Source organism: Staurois parvus, unplaced genomic scaffold, assembly GCF_062004578.1.
Source record: "Staurois parvus isolate SC_StPar_1 unplaced genomic scaffold, SC_StPar_1.0 ptg000299l, whole genome shotgun sequence".
NCBI lineage: Eukaryota > Metazoa > Chordata > Amphibia > Anura > Ranidae > Staurois > Staurois parvus.
In genome coordinates, this window is record NW_028318095.1 from 4,016,250 (window position 1) to 4,032,765 (window position 16,516).

At 38.1% G+C, this 16,516-nt stretch overlaps 1 protein-coding gene across 1 annotated transcript in view; it reads right to left on the minus strand.

Annotated features, from left to right (window-relative positions):
- The window catches only part of ROBO1 (roundabout guidance receptor 1), a 1,375,987-nt gene that overhangs the window by 1,305,143 nt on the left and 54,328 nt on the right, over positions 1–16,516 (minus strand). The gene's annotated exons all lie outside the window — the stretch shown is intronic.

Genomic DNA, 16,516 nt, shown 5'->3' on the forward strand with positions numbered 1-16,516 from the left:
TAGAAGGAGAGGAGCTTTGTGGCAACAGAACTTCAACACATTAGTGAAATATCAGTTAAGTCTAACTCTATTATGCCAATCATGGGGTGCTGCTGTACACTGGTGCTACAATAAATGAAGAGTCTAAAGACACTTTATGGGCTTGTGTCTGCAGTGGCCAGAAGTAGGTGGGTATCAAGTATTACACCATCGATCTGCGACTTTAAGAATGAGGGTAGATACTGGCAGCTTAAAGGATAAGTTCACCTTTACAAAATAAATAAATAAATGCACATGTTTTGCAGGTAAAAAAAATTTGCATTTATTATTTTTTTGTTTGGAACCTGTAAAGCATTGCACTCATGATCAGCAGATCATGAGTGTAATTCCACGGTCATGCAGACTGTCTGTGTAGCTGTCTGCCTGTACCTCTAATATGGGCAAGCAGTTACTGAATTACAGGAATCTCAATGAACTACCAAGAGTGCTCAACAGCACCCTGGGATTTCATTGAGAACAACAAACTGAAAGCCGCAAATGCTGTTGGTACCTGTAGTTTTCACATTCACAGAACACTATGAATGAATGATGCGGCCGGCAGAGCCCCCGATCGCTTTCAAAATAGGGACTCAGGAGGCTGGTGCATCTGTAACATGTTGCCCGTTACATCCTGAATATCGGTGTAACATGCAAAGGTGAATTTATCCTTTAAAGGGGGCTATATATTTGTTTACATCATATGTTCTGAGATTTCTTTCCCTCTTCTCCTGTTGCACAGAGTTCTAGCCGAGGATAACTTTTTTCCCATAGGATCAAAAGAGTATTCAGTTGCATCATAGACAGCTGACAATTTATGGATGTTTACCGATTATTTCAAGCCTGTATGCATATAAAATGCATTAGCATGCAGTACTGCTACCCTTGCATACATTTGGGTACAAGTGATGAATTAGTTGCAAAATGAAGGGCAGTTTGTTAACATAGTATTATTTTATAGAGCTGCTTCCCTATCCAAAATTGAATGTATTAGGCTTTCTGCATTGTATGCTGTTATCAAACAAATCAGACATATTACTAGAAGACAAACTTTAAAATTGTGACCCATTTTTATTGTTTTAGCACAGTGCTTTGTGGCTGGCCCACTCTATAAACTTCAAATACTTTGCATACTATACTTACACTCACCAGCCACTTTATTAGGTACACCTTGCTTGTGCCAAGAAAATAAATATCCCCCGCACCGTTACACCACCACCACCAGCCTGAACCATTGATACAAGGCATTATGGATCCATGCTTTCATGTTGTTTACGACAAATTGTGATCCTACCACTTGAATGTCATAGCTGCAATCGAATGCCCATTCTCCTCTGAACTCTGACATCAACAAGGCATTTTCATCCACGCAGCTGCTGCTCACTGGATATTTTCTCTTTTTTGGACCATTCTCTGTAAACCCTAGAGATGGTTGTGCATGAAAATCCCAGTAAATCAGCAGTTTTTAAAATACTCAGATCAGCCCATCTGGCACCAACAACCATGCCACATTCAAAGTCACTTAAATTCCTTTTCTTCCCCATTCTGATGCTCCGTTTGAACTTCAGCAAGTCATCTTCACCACATCTAGATGCTTAAATACATTGGGTTACTGCCATGTGATTGGCTGATTTGCAATTTGTGTTACCAAGTAATTAAACAGGTGTACCTAATAAAGTGGCCAGTGAGTGTATATCTTACAGATGCTAACACATCCTTTTGTAAAAGGTTAGTTCATAAAAACTGAAAAGATGAACTAGCTCACTACACCCTCCCCACAACCTCTGCTGCACTTCTCTCCTTTGGGTATCTTCTGCTGCCCACGCAGCTGATGTTGTGGTCCAGGCATGTGAAAAATGCAGTACACAGCTCGGAGCCTGTGTAGCATTATGGTGGTAAGCGGCATTGTTCAGTGCTGGCAAGTGACCATGCTGACCAATGAAAATCACTCTGAGGAGTTCTGGAAGACACAAGGATGACTTTTTAAAATAAAATGACCCTGGGCTTCAAGCTCCTTCCACAGGTGACCAGCCCTTTACATTGAAGCCTCGACCATGCTGTATGGTATACTTTTTCTTGTAGTATACTTATCTATTTTCAAAGTATTTTGGCCAGTGACACACAAATTCCCCTTCTTTCCTTGATCTTCTCCACCTGTGGGCAGTCCTTAGAAACGCAGAGAGTGGTGCTGACAAAATCAAGTTAGTGCACCTCTTTTCATGAATACACTATTAATGAATGATGCAGTGGTGACTTCCATTTAGGTGGCAGGGCCATGACACCTATCTAGTCATAGGATGCCTTCAGTCTTTTTGATTGAATAACAGTGGGCATCATTCAGAGTGGTAAACTGTGGGCATCTTATGATGGACTACAAGTACTGTAGGGACAATGTCGCCTTACTGGCGTGTATTGCAGCTTGAATTGTTTTTTTTTTTAATCTGCAAGAGGCTTAATTTTTATTCCAATATGTCTGGAATTGGGCATTACATCCCTATGTGCATAATTGGTTATTAAAAGTGAACACAGCTTTACTGGACTAGTGAAGATGCTATTTTACGAAAACCTCCCCTATCAATCACCCGACTAATAGCTTACCTCCCAAGCACCCAACCACTCCAGACCCGCACATACCGTATTTTCCGGTGTATAAGATGACTGGGCGTATAAGACGACCCCCTAATTTTCCTGTTAAAATATAGGGTTTGGGCTATACTCGCCGTATAAGACTACCCCTCTTCCAACGCACACCAAATAAAAATTAAAAAACATCAGATTTGATTTCAATATGGTATGGTATTTCAGTATGGTATTCCAAAGATGGGGTGCTATTCCTCCCACTGACACCAATGATGGGGCACGATTCCTCGCTCTGACACCAATGATGGGGCACTATTCCGCCCACTGACACCAATGATGGGACACTATTCCTCCCACTGACACCAATATTGGTGCCCCATCATTAGTGTCATTGTCTGAGGAATAGTGTCCCATCATTAATGTCAGTGGGAGGAATAGTGCCACATCATTGGTATCAGTTGGAAGAATCATGCCCCATCATTGGTGTCAGTGGGAGGAATAGTGCCCCATCATTGGTATCAGTGGGAGGAATAGTGCCCCATCATTGGTGTCAGAGCGAGGAATCGTGCCCCATCATTGGTGTCAGTGGGAGGAATAGTGTCCCAACATTGGTGTCAGTGGGAGGAATAGTACCCCATCATTGGTGTCAGTGGGGGAAGGAAAAGTGCTCCATCATTGGTGTCAGTGGGGGTGGAATAGTGCCCCATCATTGGTGTCAGTGTGGGGGGGAGGAATAGTGCCTCATCGTTGGTGTCAGTGGGGAGGAGGAATAGTGCCCCATCATTGGTGTCAGTGGGGAGGAGGAATAGTGCCCCATCGTTGGTGTCAGTGGGGTTGAGGAATAGTGCCCCATCGTTGGTGTAAGTGGGGGGAGGAATAGTGCCCCATCGTTGGTGTCAGTGGGAGTAATAAAGCCCCATCATTAGTATCAGTGACACCAATGACACTTGCTGACCCCTGTTCCAGCATGGTGCTGCTGCAGCCAGCATACATGGTTGTAGCAGCATCATCTGCATGGTACACTTACCGGCCGCTCCCTCACTCGATTTTTGCGGGGCCGCTTGGCTCCACCTCCTCGCTTGTGATTGGCCGCCTGTGTGCCTTTCCTGAGCTACAGTTCTGGCGCCCAATCACCGGAGAGGAGGCGGAGCCGAGAGGCCGTGCGAACATCAAGCGGCTGAACTGAATGAAGGAGCAGCCGCACTTCCTGGACTGGATCATCGTGGGACCAGAGCCAGGTAAAAAACAGCAGCCCCCCTGCCCGCCCCTGTACTTAGTGTCCCTTCCGTTGGAAGGGGGGGCGGCATCGTGCCGCCCCCCTAAAAAGTGCCGCCCTGACACCAGCTCGGAAGTGTCAGAACACCGTATACCAGCGTATAAGACGACCCCCAACTTTGGAGAAGATTTTCATGGGTTAAAAAAGTCATCTTATACGCCGGAAAATACGGTACTTTATATTGCCCTGACACAATCCTGTATTGTGTAGTGAAACCATTGCTTTAATGCTGAAAAAAGTATATTTCGTTTTTTATCTTTTTAAGTTTTGAAATGTGTTCATTACTCATTTAACCTTTTAAAAATTAGCAGTGTCCTGGATTTACCTCTGCTCTAAGCTTGTCTGCTTCATATATATCACAAGAAAAAGAGATCTGTAGGGTCATATCAAGTGAGAATTTAAGCAAAGAAAATGACAGATGAGACAACCTGTAATTTCCCACCTGTAAAATATTTGAAGAGGCGTAATGAGAAATTATACCGCTAAAATATACACTGTAACTGCTCACCTGCCAGCCAAAACTATTATGGGCCTCATAGATATATTTTTTTGGTCTCCATTAGTATCAAAATTAGCTACATTTCTAAAACTGTATACACTTAATTCTAAGTAACAGGGTGTTATGGTAATTAAAAAGAGCAAAATACCTATGGGAGAACCTTTGATGCCTACATTCTAAACCTTTTCAACTTATTTATGAGACAAGGGTCTGTAACTAGTATTGGAGGACTGAGAGACTACTACTTAGAAGATTCTCACACAGATATTTTGCTTATTAATATATTTCATTTAATGTATAAATGTATGCTTAGCAATTAAAACAGCTGAAAAAAAAATAGTATTACATATATGGACACATTTTACTTTGATAAATGCCTAATGTTCCATATATCATACCCTCACAAATTTGTAACCACTTGAGCTCCAAGGGGTTTTGTCCCCTTCATGACCAGTCCATTTTTAGCTATTTAGCACTGCGTTACTTTATCTAATAATTGTGCGGTTATGCAACATGATACCAAAGTGAGATTTAGATAATTTTTTTTACCTGAATATAGCTTTTTATGGTATTTAATCACCACTGAGTTTTTTTATATAAATGAAAAAAAAATACCAAAAATTAAAAAATATATATTTTTTTACTTTCTGCTATAAAACATATTTAAATTAAAAAAAATCTAATCTCTTCATAAATTTAGGCCAAAATTTATTCTGCTACATGTCTTTTGTAAAACAAAATCCCAAAAACTGTATATTGATTGGTTTGTATGAATAGTTTAGGGCCTACAAACAATAGTATATATACTGGAATTTTTATTTAATTATTTATACTAGTATTGGCGATGATCAGAGACTTATAGTGGGACTGTGATAGTGCATTGGGCAATCTGACACTAACTGACACTGAGTGGGAACTGACACACTGACATCACCAGTGACACTAATACAGTGATCAGTGATAATACTATACACTTTCCCCTTCCTCCTAGATTGTAAGCTCGAAAGAGCAGGGCCCTCGATCCCCTCATGTTTTGCATTGTATTGGTATTGTTCTGTCACATGTTCTACCCCCCTTTGTAATGTACAGCGCTGAGCGAACTATTGGCGCTTTATAAATACTGTACAATAATAATAATAATAATTATACTAATGACACTGGCTGGGGAGGGGTAAACATCAAAGGGTTAATGGTGTGCCTAACAAGTGTTAATGTGTGTATTATGTGCTACTTTTTTTACTAAAAAAACCACACACACAACACAACAACACAAAAAAAATAAGAAGCATCAAATCCAGTTCATAGAATCGATAATCGATATGGTATTCTTGGAATTTGATCTTACTATTATATATAAGGATCCAATATGTGAGTTGGCTTCAGCTGAAAGTAAGGCACACTGGAGCTGAGGCTGAAATAAGTGCAGACCACATACATGTAGAGTTGACAGCTAAGAACAATGAGAACAATGTTTGTATGGTGCCTACCCTATCTGGGTTATAGTTTATGCCTGGACAAAAAAAGAAAAAAAAATCAAATCAAAACTGTTTTGCAATACATACACATTTCCCCATGTTCTGTCACTTTGAAGCACATCAGTTACAGAATAATATCTGTTGGTCCGCCATAAAACCTATACGCTACTAAATTCTTATCATTCATGCTGACAACTATGCCTCTGATGCACTGAAATTTCAAGCAGTGTGCTGTCAGCCCTCCCCAGTTCTCCCCTGCTGGACTGCAGACCCCCCTTTCCTTATGTTATTGAAATGAAGAGAGTGGGGATTTTCCTGTAGCCCAACATGGGAGAACTTGGCAAGACTGATAACACTGCTTATCAGCTTGAAAGGGGAATTTTTAACATTTTGGGTTCACTGTTTTTCAGGTATTTTTCTGTACCTGCAGTATCCTTTAAAGAGGCAGAACATGGGGCAATGTGCATGTATTACAGGGAAGCCTTTTTTTAAATTCTTTAATTCTAATATATTTAACTACGATTAACATAAACTACATTTTTTACAACTGTTTGCTACTTATTGAACTTTTATTTTTGCCATTTTATTTGGGCAATATCCAATTAGCCTTTTCAACTGCAGTCTGACACTGAGGACACATGAAATAATGTAAGCCACAAGTATGTCTAATTATTTTTCATCAGTGACTGACCTTTGTGCCTGTCAGCATTTTCCCTTTTTCTCTCATTCCAAAGTTTGCCAATGCAATTCCTTCCTCTATGTAAATGACAATGATGTGAGTACCTTTATTAATAATTAACCATATATTACCTTGTGTAAATCTACTTGTAACATTTCCATTTTTTAATTCTCCAGGAAGAAAATTTGCATTTCACAAAGTATATTACTGAAAATAGAATTTAATGTTATCGGCTGCAATAAAGTCTGTGAAGCACTGATGTACACAGATTACCCCTAGTCATCTTACTCAATTAATCTACCTGTCAATTACTTTTTTTCATTATGTTTTTAAACTCTGGTGTCTCCCACCTGTGTCCTTTGTTCAAGGTTGATACAGTATGTGCTCACTGTGTTCTTTTATATAATGTATGTAAGCTACATTCTTATGTTAATATTCCACTCTTGTAAGTTAATACTCTCTCAACTATTGTTAGGTTATCATTCAAATATTAAGAAGGTAGAAGTCTATTGTAAAGAGTGATGGAGAAGTCTATTGTCAAGATCAACAAAATCAGTAAACTTACAATATAAAAGAGTTTGTGAACTTTCCCTTGTTTGATCATGAGTCTGTAAAGGTTCTAATTTATCCAGGCCATGGAATAGCTAGCCACATTCAATTAGACATGTTCTGTAATGTTGAAGACATTTCTTGGTTTATCCAACCATTTCTTCTTCCAAGCCAATCAGTTATATTGCTTCTTGCGTGGTTATAAATGATGGGTATGTTCCTGATACTCATTAGAACTGCTTGGATCATTTTGACAGTTGGAAATTACCAGCAAGTGCAAGGGATGGGTAGCAGAGGGGCAGAAGGACAGGATGTACTACACATGTCTTGGGTACTTCCATTACGTTTTTTGGATGTGTGTAGAATGCCCAGCATCCACAACTGCTTAAAAGAGAAGTATGGGATTCTTAAAAAAAAACAATACTCACACCTAGATGGATACAGCATCTGTCTGATGCTGCATCTGTCCTCCGCTGTTTCTAAGACTGAGAACTGAGTGATCAAAGACCACTGAGTGATCAGTTCTCAGTCTTCAGTGACCATCAGTCACCGGCTCTCTACTCTACCCCTCCAGCGCTCACTAGAGCACCTGGTTGTGGAACGGGTGGGAGTGGCTGGCTCGTGTTCTTTGAGGCTCACTGCTAGTCCATGTATCTGAGTGGATCTCAACTGTAAATATGGGATCAATCCAGAGCCCAGACCAGCTGTGTGACTTCAGCCAACAGCAAACTTTATCTCACTGTTTTCTGACAAAAGCTCACAGGAGTGCAGAATGAACTGCACTCCTGTGATCCATAGGAGATGTAGGGCCAAAAAAGCTTTGGCCATACTTGTCATTTAATATCTTGTGATTAAATGTTTTTTACCTATTCCTGCAGCATGGCCTTATACATTTTCTTTCCTCTGATAAGCATATAGGAAAACACTTCCTCTAAAGATATTTAAAAATGTTGTTCCCTGAATTCAGTTTTAATAAGTATGATTTGCCTCTTGAAACAATCAATATTTAGGATAAATATTTCTGATCTCAACATCCATGAATCTCTATGAATCTTGGTTTGGATGTTTTCTTTTTTTTTATCCTATACAACTTTTTGTGAATACAGTTAGAAGAAGTGTTATTGTTGCATCTAACAGCACAGTGTGGAATGGCTAGATAGGTTTTTGACTACACATGTGTGGCACATGCCTATAACAGGTTTCACTTCATCCGACACACCTCAAAATATAACCGAAGACAACACTTTTTTTTAGGTTTGGATACTAAAGAGAGTAACAATCCATTTTTGCTTTGAGAAGCCTCGGCAAGGAGAGGTCCAAGACCAAGTCCATAGTCAGCTACTGTAGGTTGTGTGACTTTGATCTTATTCCTAAAGGCAACATTTTATAAAAAGATGACAAAATCATCATATGCATTGTTATATTTAAAGCCTTATTATACTCAAAAACTGAAAATGCAATATATTGTAGTTCACTAATCCTTAAATATAGTGGTTTTATTAGATTTCTTTTTTTTTTTTTTTTACTTTATCCCTCTGTTTTCACCTGGTGATCTGGCCAGTAACACACCTCTTGTATTAGTGCCTACACTCTAGAGGAAGGAGCACATGGGCACATTTGGAGAGAAGCATTGTTAATCTGGGGGAGAATAGTGCTAGATGTACTAGTAGATTTAGATACACTAAACCCCAGTTTATAAATAGGTACAACAACATATTTTTTTCTTTTCGAGTTAAGGTTTTACATAAATAAAAAAACTGATTGATCATTGTAAGCATCTCTGTCAGTGTTAAATGGTTTGTCTCAACCCACTACTTACTACATCAGCAGAACAGCTTGTTCTGTTGAAAAACAGCAAATTTACTGGCAAGATCCCTAGGTGAAAATAAAGGAAAGAAAACCTAAAAAAGAAAACTAATTCAGCCATCACATCTACCAACTGGTTAGCTGCAATGTAATAAAGGTTTGCTTTTGGGTTTAATACCACTTTAATTAAGACATTATCATAATTTCTAATACTTTTATAATATAATATTCCTACTTTTGTATTTTACATGAGTCTTTAATTATAATTGAGTATAATTGAGTATATCACAAACAATCCATTGACACCATATAATGTAATACTAAAATCTACTAATGAATTAATTAATAACATTATGTGTTTTTTTATATTAAATCCTGGTGATGGGTTTAATAGCCTCTGAAAGTATTTAAATTGAACTGAACTGAAATCATTTCTACATCTCATGTGCTAAAAGGTTTTGTTTTTTCCTTTAAAGTAACAATACATTATTGTTCAAAATACACATTGCATTAATAATCAAAAAATATATGGTGTTCCCTTCACTAATGTTATACAAAATCCCTATACACATATAAACACTTTCACCCCAAAAAGTGTAATAATATGTGCAAAGTGATATGCTTACTAAGAAAATCAAAATCACAATCCTTATATTGCAAATAATATAAATATCAAAATAGTGCAAAAACTATCCAAAATTACATTATGAATAGATGAAATAATGTCCTTCAAAAAAAAAAAAAATATTATAATAGTCACTCAATAAAATTCAAAGGAAAAAATTCTTTATGTTGAAAAAACTTCCAAAGTGACTCCTGAGACCAATAAGAACCTCAAAAAAAAGGAAAATTCACATAGTACATTATTCTTAACAACTTGAATATAATCCACTAAATAAACCAATGTGATTCAGACGCAAAAACACACGTGATCACTAATAGTGCAACAGTGACTGATTGAGTAAAATGTGACAGTGAAACAGTCTTGTGAAAGACCAATTCAACAGCAAAAATGTGAAAAGAAACTGTGTCCACTTCTATTGTGTACAGATTAAATACCCTCACCAAATAAAATAAACCACACGGCTTGTAATCATCTGGGTAGGATGATTTCATACAATATGCTCCATCCAGGAGATCCTCACAGCCACATAGATGTACTCCTCTTTAAACACCAATCTCCATTCTCCATGATGAAACGCGTCAAGGGAAGTGACGTTAGACGCACAGCGGATCCGGAAGTGACCGAGCGGCCATTTTGGATCCTGGCAGTTCCTATCTAAAACACATGAGAAGGATATCAGAGCATCTCCAGAGGTCTGGCTGTCAGTTTTTTCAATATATGGCGATTTTTAAAGATGAGTTACAATGTAAGCATGTAAATAAAGTATATTTTGATAGATATTATATGGATTATACATCATTTGGAGCATGGAGATTGGTGTTTAAAGAGGAGTACATCTATGTGGCTGTGAGGATCTCCTGGATGGAGCATATTGTATGAAATCATCCTACCCAGATGATTACGTGTGTTTTTGCGTGTGAATTACATTGGTTTATTTAGTGGATTATATTCAAGTGTTTAGGATAATGTGAATTTTCCTTTTTTCTTGAGGTTCTTATTAGTCTCAGGAGTCACTTTGGAAGTTTTTTCAACATGAAGAATTTTTTCCTTTGAATTTTATTGAGTGGCTTTAATTTGAGTGACTATTACAGTATTTTTTTTTTTTGAAGGACATTAATTAAACTATTCATAATGTAATTTTGGATACTTTTTGCACTATTTTGATATTTATATTATTTGCAATATTAGGATTGTGATATTGATTTTCTTAGTAAGCATATCACTTTGCACACATTGCGTATATAACTGAAGGTCATAGTGTTACTATAAAATTCAATTCAGTATGTTGTTTGTTTAATCTAGAATTTATAAATAATGTTTCCTTCCAACAAAGATGCAAGCAATACATTTTAGAAGAGAATTTCTAAAGTGACGATACTATGAATGAATTCTGTATACACCTTAGAGATACACCTTAGATTAATTGATTCATACAGATGAGCAAGGGTAGTGATGACATCACAGCAGGTAATGCACATTCAACAGTTCTTGACCTTACACATATTGTTAGGACACTTCAAACCACGACTCTTAGGCTGGCCATACATCATACAATTTTCCTTTAGATTTACCAAAACCATATAGTATGAGATCAAACGTACTGCTCTTATCAGCTACTGTATATTAGTTCATGTTTCTTGAATAAGTTAGACAAGTTGTAGGAAACAAGAATATGTTTTTTCCTTTTTTAATTAGTATTTCAAAATAAGCAACATGATAATTTACAGGGTGAACTCTCACAAAATGAATTGTTAAAGCTGTGTTAAACCCAAAAACTAAAACAGAATATATTGCAGCTAAGTTTTCTTTTTTAAAACTTTTTTCTTTTAGTTTCAGCTGGTGATCCTGCCAGTAACACACTTCTTGTTTAGACTGTTAAAACTCTGAATGGAAGAGCAATGGAGAAACGTTTGGACATTATTGGCAGTCTGGGGAGAGGGTCGTGTTAGGTGCACTAGCAAAAGTAGATGGACATAACTAAAAATTTCAGCAGGGTCAAAACTTAGAGGGGGCAGGGTTGTGGTGTGTGCCCCAGCTGCTGCACTGAGAGGGGCACTCAGAGACCAGTGTCAGTACAAGTTCCGGCACCTGGCTCCAGTAACTGGCCTGGCAGGGGCATGCTCAATGTGGGGTCACACTGTTATCTGCTCCTCTATGGCAGCCAGCATCTCTCCCTGTCAGCTGCCTATACAAGTTGCAGGGCTGCACAGAGGGTCCCTTCTTTTTATCCCAGGGCTTGTCTTTTGTCAAGCCACCAGAGACGTTGTGATGCAGCTGGCAGTTTACCTTCTCCCCCAGGCTCCTGTCAGTGTCAGACAGGAGGGAACAGGGTCAGGGGGCAAGGTGACAATTGTGGGGGGGCCCAGGAGGCTGCAGGGCTCTGAGCTGATGGAGTCTCTATCACAGCCCAAAGCCAGCACTGACAGTTATCTCCTCCTCCTACACAGGCAGGAGAGAGAGAGATCTGGCTCTGCTACTCCTCCTGTCCTCTCCTCCTGTGTTTGCCCCACCCACACTCACTGGAAGTGTTGATCCTCAGAGAAGGAGATGTGCAGGAAGTTTGAAGCCCAGCAGCCAGAAGGGGAAAGGTGAAGACTACTGATCCATCCATCTACTGTTTTATTTATGGGATAAACATTTTACATAAATTAAAAAAAGCTGACCATTGTAAGCACCCTTGTCAGTGGTAAATGGTCTGTCTCTTGCTGTGCAGCTTGGAATGTTGAAAAAATAAGTGAATGTCTGGCAGGATCCTCTGGTAAAAATAAAGGAAAAAGTCCAAAAAAGGAAATGAGTGCATCCACCACATACAATAATTGTTAAGCAGCAATATAATATTGTTTTGTTTTTTTCATTCTGAATACAACTTTAAATCAATAATGACACATTAGGCTTATTGTGCACCCGTTCCCAGACTATAGTCATTAAACTATTTACATATCTTAACAAGCAGTAAAGGTGCTTTTAAACATGTCCTTACTGATCAATCTAGCTGCTTGCACTGTGAAGTAATTAAATTTAGAAAAATGAAATAATTCACCACAAAGACCTCAAAGTCATGTTTCAGTCTGTTTCTAACAGCTTAAAAATATCAGCTAGTTGTTTAACTTGGAAGACTGCAAGACTGTGTGTAGAGATCCAGTGTTGACATGGAGGCTTGGAGGAAGGAAGGAAGGAATGCAAAGACTTTAAACTGTGTCTGTGAGTAAAGCAAAGAAGCAGTGGACTGAGCATCCCTGGGCATGTGAACTGACAAAGACTTTGTTTGTTGTATTCCCCCAAAAGGATAACCTATGTGAGTGACAGTGCAATATCTGCTGTGCACACAAAAAGATAACTTCCAGTACAAGTTTGATCTTCATAAGAGCTTTTAGGATTATTGAACTGATTTGATCTGTCAATGAGTGGTGCTATATGTTCTAAATGTATTATATGTTTCATACAGGAGATTTTTATTATATGTTTTTAGTAGATTGGCTATACTGAGTGCTTCTGCCAAACAGCGCCTCCTGCCCTCCAAAGACTTCCAGCAGACTGATAGCTAATACCAACCCTTTACCCCAACAGACAAGATGCTGAGGAAACCCATGGGAATAACTAAATTGAACAGAAATATGGTGTTTTTATACAACAAATTGGGGTAGTCACCACATGAACAATAAAAACAAATATTACACGTTGGGGTAAACATTCCAAGTAACAAGGTGAAGTTGACACAAAACTAATCACATCCTGTAGGAATCTCCAGGAGGATTAGAAAACAGACAGAAACAATAGGTTACCCATAGGTTACTCAATTAACAATGGGAATTCACATCTAGGAGACGTGCAATGGGGAAATTACACAACTGGAGAAAGACACTTCACATCTAGACAGGATAGGCAAACACAGGTAAACATTATAACAGTAAACACATAACACCTTAATAAACAGTTTACACGTAACAGTAGGAGACCCCCAAATCAGGTTATTTTCAACTAATTCTAATCTTCTGCTTTGAGTTTCTGAGTCTGTGAGGGGGTGAAGCAGTCAATGCTGATTTGAAAATGTATTATGTCAGAAAACAAGTCCAGCGGTGGAGCCCCTAGCAGAGTTGCAATAATTTTCATTCTTTGGTAGCTTGATTGTGGACATGCCCTGACTTCAAAGTTTGTGAATGGATGACAGCAAAATTGAGGACAGCCTTCTCGATGGTAGATTTATAAGTCTAAGAAAGTTATTGGGGGTGGCATACTGGAATGTGAGCATACTTTTTCAGAAAAACATACTTGCCAAGCATTGAGAGCCTATTAACACGTGCCCATTTTCCTGCAGTAATACATATGGATTTTACTGCATGAAGATGTTCCCATTCTTTCCTTTGTAAAAAGAAAATAGGTGCCAAAAAGGAAAAATCAATTCGACAGTGATTGTCTTTTATGAAAAAGTGGATAGCCACTCTTATCCCCAAAAACTATTCAGTGGGTGCTGTTGATTTTTTTACTCTGGGGGTACAGATGAGACAAGTGATAAGGATATGAAAAAAACTTTTTTCGTATGGACACTCATAGGGGTAAATTTCTGTTATGAAACAAATGTTGTTTCAGATAACATTTAAATCGAAACCCTTGAAATGTAATCACCTGATAATGTAAGTTGCAAACCAATTTCTTTGACACAACTCAGAAACACCTTGCAGGCAAACAACATTATCATTATCATAGACTTAGATGTCCAAAAGAAATTATCCATGTACCTTACTGTATTGTGCAGAATCAAAAAGATGGCAATGGTAATTCACTTCAAAGGAAGCCTTCCAGAAAAGAGTTCATAGTAGGGTTCTTAACATCTTTTGGCCCAAAGCCATCTCCGGTAGCCAGCTAAATCATACAAGTACAGCCACAAAGCTTATTAACTCAAAAGTCAAAATGGATCAGTAGAGCTGAATCAAATGTAATTTTTGGAGCCCACAAAACCCCATTGCTAGAGATAGCCTTACTCTAGATAGCCAGATACACCAACTCAATGAAGCAATGAGGAGAGCTTCAGAGAAAGAGATGAAAAAGTACATTGAGGGAACCGTGGCATGCTCTGTCCAAGGTCTTATGCACAGCTCTGTGTGAAGAGGATCATATAAGTAAAAAAAAATGCATTGTATCAAAAAAGATAGTAATGTACTAAAGTGTATACACTGTCAAAACTAGTCACTGTCAAGAGATATGAGGGCCATAACCCCCCTGCCATATTTCTATTGCTTCCTTAGGCTGCATTAGAGAGATTTCTCCCTAGTACCTGTCTTACTGACAATGTTTTACCAGACAGGAAGTAAGATAAAACTTTCCCAGAGCAATACAAACAGAAATTAAAAATTATTCTCTTTAGTAGAATATAGAAAGGCTAGAACCCCTGTTAGATCTTTATTTCTGTTTGTGTTGCTGTTAGACTTTTCCACATTTCTTGTCTGGTAATACTGTTGTCAGAGGGACAACAATTAAGGGGAAAATTTGATCTATAATGAAGCTCCAGATAGCAGTGTACACTAGAAAGGGATTCTGCATGCACTTTAATGTTTCTATGATTTTTTACATAATTTATACCAATATATGTACATGGGGAAACCATATTTGTTTGTACCATGTACACGTTGGGGGTTATTTACTAAAACTGGAGAGTGCAAACTGGTGCAGCTCTGCATAAAAACCAGAAATCAGCTTCCAGATTTTGTTGTCAAAGTTTAACTAAACAAGCTGAAGTTAGAAGCTGATTGGCTACCATGCACAGCTACATGAGATTCTGAGTGCTCTAGTTTAAGGCTCCGTTCACACCAAAGGCATTTTTTAGTGCTTTTTGCAGAAACGCACTACAGTCCATTTAACATGGTTTCCTATGGAACAGGTTCACATCTATGCTTCTTTGAGCTGTTGCATTTTTGGAAAGGTTCATGGACTTTTTTAAAAGCAAAAAGCAGCATTTTTGCTACAATAGAGTTCAATAGAGAATCTGCTGATATGCATGGTAGTGTGTTTTTGCCGCGTTTTTGCTGCGATTTTGCCGCGTTTTGCGGTTTTTATTTTTATTCTGCCCAGTAAAAAAATTCCAAGTTTTTGCTGTGATTTTGCCGCTTTTTGCGTTTTTTATTTTTATTCTGCCCAGTAAAAAAATTCCACTTTAAGAAAAAAAAAAGAGCTTAACAAAACGCAAAATGAACTGCGAACAGCACTGCAAAATGGACAAAAAGCAAACTGCATAGGTGTGAATGGAGCCTTAGCAAATCTCCCCCATTGTGCCTTGTTTTTACTAGAGAAAAACAACAGTTATATTTTATTTTTCCTCATATCGTAGTGTCAACTGCAAGTCCTTACACATGCACTAAGTGTTGGAAAAAAATGGTGTATACTGTGTTTATAATGTGTTGATAAGCGGCACAATATAAGATCAATATAACTCAATTTCTAAATGGATTTGCTCTTTAAATACAGTGGACATACAGTGCACATCATAGATTATACTCAACAATTATCACTTCATTCTAAAAGTCTCTACAAATATCAAGCTGTGTTCCAAGCACTGGTAGATTAGAATCTGTATATAAATTCAATATACTGCCACAAATGCTTTTATGAGCTAATGAAAAAATGCATGCTTCAGGCAACCAGGTGTCTGTGTTTAAGCTGCACAACCGATTCTAGCTGTAGTCCAAGCAGCAATGAAATCAGACACGGCATTGATTACTAAGGTTCATGAAAAGGTCTATTACTAGAGCCTATGGCAATGTACAACCACTGACCTGGGATGTCCTGTCTGAATGAATGTGCTAAAACCCAAAGTCCCACAACAGTAAGACAATGAGTCTCATGAATTGAGATCTAAAGTGTCTGATGATACCATTGCTAACAGCAGCACAATTCTCCTGTTTGATTTCTAATACTACATTAGAGGTAGGAACAAGGAAATTGTTTTTTTTCTATGGGCAAGAAAACACTTAATAATTGGAAATAGAGGTACTACAAACAGTGAATCATAAAATGTAAC